We start from the raw sequence: 12,428 nt of genomic DNA on the forward strand, positions 1-12,428 counted from the left end.
TAACTTTGGTTTACGGACTCTAATCTTCATTGTTTTATTTTGAGTAATAAAACTACTTTTATATATGCTAATAGTAATCGGGGATTTCTAAACTGGCATCTCTATCTCTAGGACAGATAACCTGCTTCTAGGGAAAATATGGGATTTTCCCAGGATAACACTGGCATTTCTAAAACTGATGGTTTACTTTCTACTAATAGGCACTCTTTCAAACTGCTTTTCATAAGAAAATATAGGATTTTCTTGAGGAACACTTTTCAAAAAGAATCAAAGAAACATTTTCCACAAAAATTAAATGCTTATGAACTCACCAGCTTTATGCTGATATTCTTTCAAAACTGCTTGTATTCTCAGGAAATCAGTAGACAGGTACCTGCTGGATTTTGAGAAGCTGGAGCAATAAGAGTCTTATGTTATATTTTACAAACTATTTGATGTAATCCAAACAAGTTTCAAACTGATGTAAACATTTTCATTTAAGTATTCACTGTAATGGTTGTGTTGCTATGATTGCTATTATTTATTGGTTGTGATGCTACACATGACCTCCTCCACCCCAGAACGTTTCTGCCATTCTGGTTTTGGGGTGTGACAGTCGAGTAGAAAAAAGATTTGGACGCGGAGTTTTAAGCAATCTACTCGACGAGTTGAGAGCCCTTAACTCGGCGAGTAGGTCTGCCAGAGTGAAATCGACGAGTAGGTCTACCAGAGTGAAACCCTAATTTCGGGGTTTTGCATCTTATTTAATCATCTTAATCCCCACCTTATAGCCTCATTTCCAGCATCCAAGTCCCAAACCCTAATCCATGAAACCCTAGAGCATTGTGTGAGTGTGCGTGAGCCATTTTTGAGTAATCTTGTGTGATTTGAAGCTTGTAGAAGAAGAAGAATCTAGAGGACTCCAAGAGAAGATTTTAGATCCAGAAGCAACATCTCATCCCCTTCACTTTCTGGTAATCAATTCTCTAACTTGTCTATTAGTTCATTAGATCTCCTTATTTCCACTTTTTGAGGGTTTTGGTTCAAGAAGCTTGACCCTTCGGATATGGACGTCCCAAACAACGATCCTTTCAGATATGGGATCATTAAGGGTTGTTAAGGTATAAAGGTGCAAACTTTATGCCATTGAAACCCCCATGCAAGCTCTAAGGTGTTGGTTTAGCCTTTTTAAGCCCAAAAGGCCATGCATGGAAGGAAAGTCTGAGACTTTACGTGTTCTTTTGGTGTCTAGGACCTAGATCTCGGTCTTCATGCTTTGGGTTGGAGTAATAAGGTTTTTGGACAAAGATCTTTGTCCTAAAGAACTAGGGCTTTAGCTAAACCCATTAAGAAGGGCTATCAACGGGTAAAGTTGGAAACTTTACCCTTAAAAGGGCATTTCCAGTATGTAGATGAAGTGTGGACTTAGGATCTGGAGAGTAGAGGCTTAATACGTTAAGATGGACCAAATAGAAAGAGGAACTCGCCGAGTCCATAGAGGAACTCGACGAGTTAGGTCGTGTTGTCCCGTTTCAGCTTAAGGTAGAACTCGACGAGTCAGGAGGGTGACTCGACGAGTTAGATCGCGATTTCAGAGTTCTAGGACTCGGCGAGTTGATGGAGCAACTCGGCGAGTTGGGTCAACCCAGAATGTTGACTTTAACCAGAATGTTGACCTTGACCAGGGGTAAAATGGTCATTTTACCCTTACAATGATTCTCAGTTTTTGACTAAGTGATTATTGCCATAATGATAGTCGGGGAGTCGTTGGAGCAGTCATCAGAGATTCCTCACATGAGATTTCATCAGCTAGCTGAGAGGTGAGTCTTCTTCTGTAGGAACGTGTCTAAGGCACCAATGTCGGTCTGTTTATGTATGTTAGTGTATGCCGGACTGAGGTCCGATGCCGGGGTTATCCCGATGTAGATTATATGTTTCCGAACTTCGGTCTGATGTCGGAGCAAGCCCGACGAATGTTTGTATGCTTGATGTCTTCGTGATTCTTGCATGTGTTTGTTATGTGTTCCGGACTTCGATCTGATGACGGGGCAAGCCCGAAGAATGTTTATATGTTTATGTTATCTGTTTATGATATATGTTTGTTGATATGATATATGTTTACCGGATTTCGGTCCGATGTCGGGCGGGGCTCGATGCCAGACTTCGGTCCGATGCCGGGCGGGGCCCGATGTAGTGGGCAAGGCCCAATGTATGCTATTATGTGATTATGTGTATGGTATGTGCTAGTTTGGGGAGACTCGTTAAGCTTCGTGCTTACAGTTTTCAGTTTTTGTTTCAGGTACTTCCGCTAGCAAGGGGAAGAGCTCGGGATGACTGCATGAGACACACCACAGCTTTTGGCCTGGGATATTTTTCTCTGATTTATTTGACATGTGATTGATATGGATACACTGTTTTGACATTTGGGATATTATGGTTTATGTTTCGGATAATGATTTTCAAGAATTCTGGATTAATTAATGATTTTAAAAACGAAAATTTTGGACTATATTTTTGGGATGTTTCAAGTTCATATCAGAGCCTTGGTTTGAGGGACTCGGGCACACTCTCGGGTATATCTGAACTCAAACTAAGGACTTGGTATAAAATTTTTCAAAGGAAAATCATTTTTATAAAAAGAAATTTTTAAAAGTAAAAAGGATTTTGAGAAGAGAAAAAGGGTCTGGTGCATGCAATCAGCCGAGCTCAAGTAAGTACTCCAAAATTACCGATACAAGTTTATGTTATGATATGCTTATGAGAACTGCATGCTAGACTAGGGCTAAGGATCTAGGAAGGATGCCTTATGTGCCTGATATATGTGTATGAGCTTTATGAATTTCATGCTAGTACAGATTAGTCAGTGATATGATTGCCTGATTAGGATATGCTTGATTATGTTTACTCGATGCTCGAATGCTGCTTGCTTTGTGCTTTTAGGATTCTTCGTTATCTTTTACTAACTAGTAAATGAATATGTTAAGTTACATATTGCGAGGACTAAATAATTTCAGAAGGTTAGGTCTAGCTCTATTTCGCAGCTCTTGTTTGAGTCCAACCGTTGTAAGGTAGGATCTCTCATTCGAAGAATTATCTAGTATTAGTGATATGTAATGGTATTCGTGAGCTAGTTAGAGGGAGGTAGCATGGACTTCTTATGCAGCTGATGGCAGAGAGTGGAATGGTGATTACCCTAGGGCAAGCCTAGGATGAGAGTAGCACGTGAAGCAGTAGTAGTAGAAGGGACTTGGTGAAGTCAAGGCAGTTCATGAGGAAAGTACGGATAGATGTGGAAGGTAGTATGGACCCGTACTACTGAAAGCACAGGATCCATACTCGAATCAAGGAAGGTTGAGATGAATCCAGGGAACTTGTAGTATATGTGATCCCTCGAGATATGATTAGTATTCTGATGTTTTCTATGATGTGTTACAGAATGGTGGTATTACGTACTAGACCAGTCGGCAGTTCAGGTTCCGGTGAGGGATCAGGCTCGGGCTCTGGAGCCGGACAGCTAGACGACCAGACGAGGGAGTTCATCTCCTCTGAGATCACATGCAGTATTCTGGATCAACCTCATGTGATCTTCGGCACGATCAAGGAGGGTATTATGGAGCTTTTGGATGAGAGATTGAGTGCCTTCCGCACTGAAATGGAGGCCATGATGGGGTCGCGTACACTGACATTCAGGGAGTTCAGAGCTTGTGGAGCTCCCAATTACCATGGGGCTCGGGACCCCATTGTGAGTACCAGATGGTTGGCGGATGTCGCCAACGCATTCCGAACCATTAGATGTCCCGATGGGGACAAGGTTCGACTTGCGTCCTGTTTTCTGAAGGACAGGACACGTGACTGGTGGGAGGAGGTCGGACATGCCATTGGTGATGATGCAACTCTTGACGCTATGACTTGGAGTGACTTTTCGGCCAGGTTCAGGGCTGAGTTTGCACCTGTGATAGAGGTGCAACAGCTTGCTAGGGAGTTCCAGGATCTCCAGCAGACCGCGGAGACGGTGACTGAGATCACCGCGATGTTCAAGGAGATGGCCCTTCTCGTTCTACAATACATCGCAGACGAGGAGATGAAAAAGGCCCGATATCATGAGATGTTGCGGAGTGATATCCGCCAGTTTGTTAGCCGCTCTAGCTGCAAGACGCTGGAGGACATAATTGCTAGGGATCGAGAGAGAGAGTTGGATTTAGAGATGGAGAGGAAGAGGAAATACAATGGGGTTCAGGCAGGGAGTACGGGCAAGAAGCCCAAGGTATCAGACCACAGACATAGGAGCCAGCAGGGCCGCAACCGTTGTGGCAAATGCGGCAAGTTGCACGAGGGAACGCGCACGACAAGGAGTTCAGGCTGCTTCAAGTGCAGCCGAACTGGACATGTGAGTAGAGATTGTACAGCTACTACCACCACCACGACAGTATCATATCTGATTTGCTTTCAGTGCAACCACAGGGGACACAAGCGGTCCCAGTGCCCGATTTTAGCAGCAGCAGGGCAGGTGGCAACACCCGCTCCTGCTACATCGAGGATTACAGACGGCCGTCAGGGCCGGGGTGAGGCGCCTGTGGCGAAGAGCAGGGCCTTTCAGTTGACAGCAGAGGAGGCACGGGCAGCTCCCGACATGGTGATGGGTATGTATCTCCTCCTTATCTCTTTATTTATACTGATTATTGCTTATGTTTCTGTGTTTTGCTATAGGATCTTTCTTAGTGAACGGTATATCAGGTTTGGCACTGTTTGATTCGGGTGCCACCCGATCTTTTGTGTCACTCGCACTCAGCAAGCGATTCACAAAGGCTCCTAGGGAGTGGATTTCCCACTTGATGTAGAGATAGCAGATGATAGGACCGTCATGGTTGCGAGGGTTCACCGAGGATGTTCACTGCAGATGTTCGATGAGCAGTTTTCTGTGGATCTAGTCCCTATTCACCTACGAGGGAATAAGGTTATATCCGGTATGGATTGGTTGAGCCCCAAAGAGACAGTGTTTGACTGCGAACAGCAGCTAGTGAGGGTTCAGACTCCTAGTGGGGGAGGGTTAGTGATTCAGGGCGAGAGGCCACAGGGTGGACTGACCCTATGTTCAGCAGTGAGAGCGAGGCGATATCTTCAGCAGGGTTGTGCAGGTTATGTCGCCTATGTCATGGATACCCAGGATAAGGGTAAGGCGACGGTCGATGACGTATCGGTAGTGCGAGGGTACCCGGACATATTCCCAGAGGACTTACCGGGGATACCTCCGGAGAGATAGGTGGAGTTTAGGATTGACCTAGTCCCTGGTGCGGCTCCGATAACAAAGGCACCATATCAGTTGGCTCCTCCCGAGATGCAGGAGTTGTCTACACAGATGCAAAAGCTGCTAGACAAGGGATTTATCAGGCCGAGTAGTTCACCATGGGGAGCCCCGATCTTGTTTGTGAAGAAGAAGGACGGGTCACATCGTATGTGCATAGACTACCGGGAGCTGAATAAGGTAATAGTGAAGAACCGTTATCCCCTCCCGAGGATTGATGATTTGTTTGACCAGCTTCAGGGTGCGTCTTAGTTCTCCAAGATTGATCTGCGATCGGGTTATCACCAGATGCGAGTTAGGGACGAGGATGTGTAGAAGATAGCTTTTAGGACTCGCTATGGTCACTATGAGTTTATGGTGATGCCGTTTGGGCTCACCAACGCTCCGGCCGCATTGATGGACCTCATGAACCGTGTGTGCAGACCGATGCTGGATCGGTCTGTAATAGTCTTCATTGATGACATCTTGGTTTACTCCAAGACTCAGGAGCAGCATGAGGAGCACCTGAGGGAGGTGTTGGAGACTCTGAGGAGGGAGATACTTTTCGCAAAGTTCTCCAAGTGTGAGTTCTGGTTGCGCGAGGTGCAGTTTCTGGGGCATCTTGTCAATCAGAAGGGTATTTTGGTCGATCCGGCCAAGTTAGAGGCCGTGATGCAGTGGGAGGTTACGAGGTCTCCAATTGAGATTCGGAGTTTCCTTGGTCTAGCGGGTTATTATCGGAGGTTCATTTAGTACTTCTCCAAGATCGCCGTTCCTTTGACCCGACTGACCAAGAAGTCGGTGACATTCCAACGGGGGCCTGAGCAGCAGGAAGCCTTCGAGACTCTCAGGCAGCGGTTATGCAAGGCACCGATTCTGACTTTGCCGGAGGGCGTCGATGACTTCGTGGTTTACTGTGACGCTTCGATCATGGGCATGGGCGCGATATTGACGCAGCGGGGTCACGTGATAGCTTACGCTTCGAGGCAGTTGAAGCCTCACGAAGCAAATTATCCGACGCATGATTTAGAGTTGGGGGCAGTGGTTTTCGCCCTCAAGATTTGGCGGCATTACCTCTATGGGGTTCGTTGTACCATTTATACGGACCATAAGAGTTTGAGGTACCCCATGGATCAGCCGAATCTGAACATGAGGCAGCGTCGGTGGTTAGATGTGGTGAAGGACTACGACTGCGAGATCCTTTACCACCCGGGCAAGGCCAATGTGGTGGCCGCAGCCCTGAGCCGCAAGGCGGTAACGGCCCCGATTCGAGACATCTGTCTGAGGATGACAGTGATGACTCCATTACTGGAGCAGATCAGAGAGGCACAGGTTGAAGGCCTGAAGGAGGAGCGCCGGAAGAGCGAGCGAATCATAGGCCAGGTGGCCTCCTTTGATTACGACAGTCGTGGGTTGCTGACCCTGCATGGGAGGGTCTGGGTTCCGTACTAGGGTGGAGTACGATAGGTTTTGATGGATGAGGCCCATAAGTCGAGGTTCTCCATCCATCCCGGGGTGACGAAGATGTATAGCGATATTCGCCATGATTACTGGTGGCCCTGCATGACGAGGGACGTAGCATGGTACGTGGAGTGGTGCTTGACCTGTAGGAAGGTCAGGGCCGAACATCAGCGCCCCAACGACAAGATGCAGTCGTTGGACATTCCCGTGTGGAAATGGGAATATATCAGTTGACCAAGAGTGCTCATTTTATCCCGATCCAGGAGAGCATATCGGTCGGGAAGCTGCCCGAGATTTACGTGCGTGAGATAGCGGCACGACATGGAGTGCCTGTCACGGTGGTGTCAGACCGATATGTCCGTTTCACTTCCATATTCGGTTTCACGACGAGATGGGTAAGCGTCTGCACTTCAGCACCACTTTCCACCCTCAGACGGACGGACAGAGCGAGAGGACGATACAGACTCTCAAGGACATGCTACGCGTATGTGTCTTGGATTTCGGTGGCAGTTGGGATACGTATCTTCCGTTAGCGGAATTTTCGAATAACAACAGTTACCAAGCCAGCATAGACCAACCTCCCTTTGAGACAGCCAGAATTACATCGAGAGACCAGTAGCTATTCTCGATAAGAAGACGAAGGAGCTGAGGAACAAGAGGTTTGAGCTGGTGAAGGTGTAGTGGCAGCACCATAGGGGTTCAGAGTGGACTTGGGAGCCCGAGGAGAAGATGAGGGAGCACTACCCGGAGGTGTTTCCAGACGCGGCAGACTTCGTGGACGAAGTCTAAGTCAAGTTGGGGAGAATTGTAACGCCTGATTCCTGGTACACATTTAATTATAATTTGTTCATTTTTATATAGCTACTCGACGAGTTGGAAGCCCAGACTCGTCGAGTAGGAGCAAGATTTGGACGCGGGGTGTTAAGCAATCTACTCGACGAGTTGAGAGCCCTCAACTCAGCGAGTAGTTCTGCCATAGTGAAACCCTAATTTTGGGGCTTTCCACCCTATTTAAGCATCTTAATCCCCACTTTATGGCCTCATTTCCATCCTCCAAGTCCCAAACCCTAATCCACGAAACCCTAGAGCATTGTGTGAGTGTGTGAGCCATTTTTGAGTGATCTTGTGTGATTTGAAGCTTGTAGAAGAAGAAGAAGCTAGAGGACTACAAGAGAAGATTGTAGATCCAGAAGCAACATCTCATCCCCTTCACTTTCTGGTAATCAAGTCTCTAACTTGTCTATTAGTTCATTAGATCTCCTTATTTCCACTTTTTGAGGTTTTTGGTTCAAGAAGCTTGACCCTTGGGATATGGTGTTGGGTTTTGAGCATTCTAACACTCCTATGGTGTACATGCAACCCTATAAACCTTGGATCTATGTTTTCTCTATTATACATGCAAATATTAACTATTCCAAGGTTTCATCCTAACTAGCATATTAGGAAGCACCTATACTACAGAGTTCTAGTTAGATGACATACCTTTTGATGTAGCTTGATGTCTTCAAGCTTTAAGAGCTTAGCCCCAATAGTGTGGAAGCCTCAAATGGAATCACAAATCACCAAAACACCTTGGAAGAACTTGAGAGAATATGTATGCACACTAAAAAAATCGGTCCACTCTTATTTTCACACACTTGTGCCAATTTTGTGAGCCAAGGACCCCTTTATATATTATGGAGGATTAGGGTTACATCCATGTAAACCCTAATACCCATGACCTTTCATTTACATAGGATCCATGGGTTAAAAGCTCCATGGACCATCCATGAAAGCTTAGCCCAACCTAAATGAACTTGGCCCATTCCATATATATAAGAGTCCATATTTAATTAGTTCTTTTTGATCACTTAATTAATTCTAAATTAATTCTTGATCAATACTAATTAAATAATATGATTCCATATTAATATATTAGAACTTATAATATATTAATATAAATCATAAATATACTATTCTCAAAAGACTATCCATATAAATTGTGCCGGTGAAGTGCAACCCAAATGGACCATGCCGGGTCGGGTCAAGTACATACCAAATATAGTTATGGACTTAGACATTAATCCAACAGTCTCCCACTTGGATAAGTCTAAAACTATTATTGAGTATGACTTCAAAACCTAACTGGCAATCGTAGCTCTTAAAGCCGCTGTCGAACTCTGACCTTGTCAATGACTTGTCCATTAGATAAGGGATCATATATTCCTCCATTCTAGATATCATATGGACTGAGACATGGATTATAATCATTCTCTCTATCCATTTGTTGTTTCCCGATTTTCGATTTATGATGACTGACTGATTGAATAAATCAAATCAGTCATGGCTTGGCCAAGCACTCACATGTGTCATCGCTAAATCATCGAGGGGGCCACAGATATCGCTTTTATCCCGAAGGTAAAAGGAATGGATAAACTTCGACTCATATGGCTTGTTCTACTACTTGTTGAATCATACACAAAGGCACGTTTTATAACATCGAGTTACCAAATACGTTTTCGTGCAATCAATGTATAACCAACTCATAGTAACAACTCATATCTCTAGGTTTGAAGAATATAAGATATTATCGTCTCATGATCACTCGTGATAAAATCCATGAAGTGATTCAAATGAGTGCGGGTTGAATCCAATACTCAGAACTTATGAGCACTCATGAGTGTTGTAGCACCACTTTGTCCACCAACTTGGACCTCTACAAACCAACCCATGACAGTCTTGATTCATATCTACTTCCAACATATGACCGACTGTGGATGGTTTGAATAACTTAATCATTCAGGAAGAGCGACTTAGTTATTCTGGAAGTCAAAACATGCAATGTGAAACATAAGAATAAATGAATCAAATATGGTATCAAACCCCATGAATATAAATAAACACTTTTATTTATCACCATACTGATTACTCATTATTCATTGTTTCGGTTTTATCAACTTTATACTTGAATTAAAAACACTAGTTGTCCCATGCTCCAAGCATGTACACTATGTTTTTCTTAAACAATAGCTTTGCCATACACCAAGTATGCACTCTATGTTTGTCTATGATCCTTACTTTGTGAAATAAACCAATTGAACATAATTTCAATGATTCTAATTTCACACTCCCAAATCCTTATCGAAAAATGTGAGAATTTCAAATTCCTATCATTTATCGAAATCTGTTTAGATTTTAAACTTATATGCACTGACCCTCCTGTAATGAATATGTACAAAGTCACAAAGACTTGTCAACAGTCATTATAAGGTATTCCAATGGAGATCAACTCCATGGAAACTAAGTCTCATATTCAAAGTACATTGCTTTGGACATGCTTCTTGCATTAAGTTTTCTAATCTTACACAGATAACTTCCACCTATGGAGACAACTCCATATTCTCATTTTGACTATCACTTCTGAATAAGAGATGCCTCTTTTCAGAATATGTCAATATGGTCCTTCCAAAATTAGCACTATACTTCCAACTGTCCCTGAACAACCAATCTTTGGTAAACCTCAGATTGTCCTCGACAATTGCTTAATCATTTTAGTCATATCCAATTCTAGACCTTTTCCCTTCTTAATGCCTCTGGGCATTTGGAAAAATTTAGAAATGACAAATATTATAGCACATGCAATCGATCCTGTACCCAAAGCAAATGGTACATGATTCATGATGTCTCACATAAATACATGATTCTAGACCAGTCTTTTGCTACAATATTTTTATTTGCCATGTTTTCAAAATTTGACTATGAAGAGGGATGTCGTAATCATAATCGAATTTTGAGAACGCAATATATAGAATTTCCTTAAGTTGAACCAATCCAACATGAATATCATATATATATTCTTGACTAAAGATGATTAAGGTCTCAATCTAAGCCTTTAGAACTGAAATGAAGTATATCCTCTCCCTTAATTATAGCAAAACAACTTTTTCAATCCCTGCAGCCTCACGAATTGAAACTTTTGTTTTCTATAATTAACATTGCTAACTTGCAACACTAACAATAATTATCATGCTCCCACTAACATGATGATTATTAGCATAACACTTATGCTCCCACTAGCTTTGACATGTACTCAGAAATCAGCTGGACTTCTAGAAATCAATACTTTATTGACTTTCTTACCAAAGTTCAGATTTCTGATACGAGATGCTTTGATAAAACTTTATCAAAATCATACACCTTTCCTTAGATAGCATGCATGTGTGTCTAAACAATTTCAGAACTATGAAAAGGGATGCCGTAATCATAGTCTCAATTGTTTAGACCTTTTGCCATCTGCTTCAAATCTACTTGGTGGAAGTGTTTCCTCACCATCATTTTCATGAATCGGAGAGAAACCTTATGACCCTTAGATTTTATGGTGTATGTGTTCTTACCCATGTGAATCGTCAAAACCATAGTCACAAGACAAGGATAATGACAAATCCAAACTCATATGGACTGAACTTATGCAATCTTAACTTCTTGCCACCTGGCAGTACAGGGTCTGCCATTGCTTCCAAGTTGTTATGCAACCAATTGAGAACTTTCAGAACTCCTATGCAAAGCCAACTTTAACTGGAATGGGCACAGAATATGTCAACACGATAGGTTATAAACCTCAAGTCGTGTGCTAGTGAAGAACCTCAGGTTTTATTCTTGATTAGTTCTTGAAATTCTTTTTAGGATCTTTAAGACTCCCACTATCCTCTTGACATATAAGACTATCTTGCCAAATATTCAAGAGATAGTGCGGATTCTTTATCAAGACAAACACTTCACACAATTGGCCTTAGTTGGTCTTTGTTTTATCCAAAACATCACAACTTACCAATTTCAAATGTACAAGAGTAGGACACTTTTACTCTTACATTTGACAAGTGTTTTGAACCTTTCTTTAAGATATGTCACTCAACTTACAGTCTTGGAGTATGACTCTAAGACTTGTTTTGAAACGAAGTATGACTCATCTTCTTGATCTAACCATTTCAACAATTCATGACTCCTCTTCTTAGTCATAAGAATGCACTAAGATGACCTTTAGAGGACTAATTGTGATATGATTTCTAAATCATTAAGATGATCACAAACATGATACTAAAGTACTCTCCCATCTTTTCAGATTTGAGAAACTTTTATCTTTCTGCCTAATTTGATTCTTCCCATTCGTTCTGCCATACATTGAGACTTTTCCAATGTTTCAGAATTATACTTAAACTTGTAAGTATAACCATATTTACTAAACTTTAGTAAATCAAATAGTCTTAACGAGCTTTGTGGTGGACATGACCAGTGCACAAGAATGTGTACTCGATCCCTTTAGTCCTTCACTTGACTCACACATCCAAGTGAACAAGTAATTAGTCTTGATTTTCCAATGCTTGAAAGTTCTCATTCATCATACTATTCAACTTGCATGATTCCAAGTTTCGGTCCAATTGAAACTTGAGTGATGAGGAACTTTCCTGATTTGGTAAATTTAGACACTACCACAAATGAAAGAATCAAATCCATTTTCCACTCTTGCTATTAATGGAATCATATAAGCAACAATTTTTTTCTTTTTCACAAATGCCATTGTAAGGATATTTTAAAATAAATAAAATCAAAATATTTTTTCTTTTATTTTAAAAACTTTCCGGAAAAACTATCCTTACAGTGCAAAAGCACATGAAAAACTTTGTTGTTATCTATTCCTAAGCAATATATCATAACTCCTAAGCAACAGCTC

Source organism: Lactuca virosa, chromosome 3, assembly GCF_052849685.1.
Source record: "Lactuca virosa cultivar CGN04683 chromosome 3, Lactuca_virosa_CGN04683_v6, whole genome shotgun sequence".
Taxonomy (NCBI): domain Eukaryota; kingdom Viridiplantae; phylum Streptophyta; class Magnoliopsida; order Asterales; family Asteraceae; genus Lactuca; species Lactuca virosa.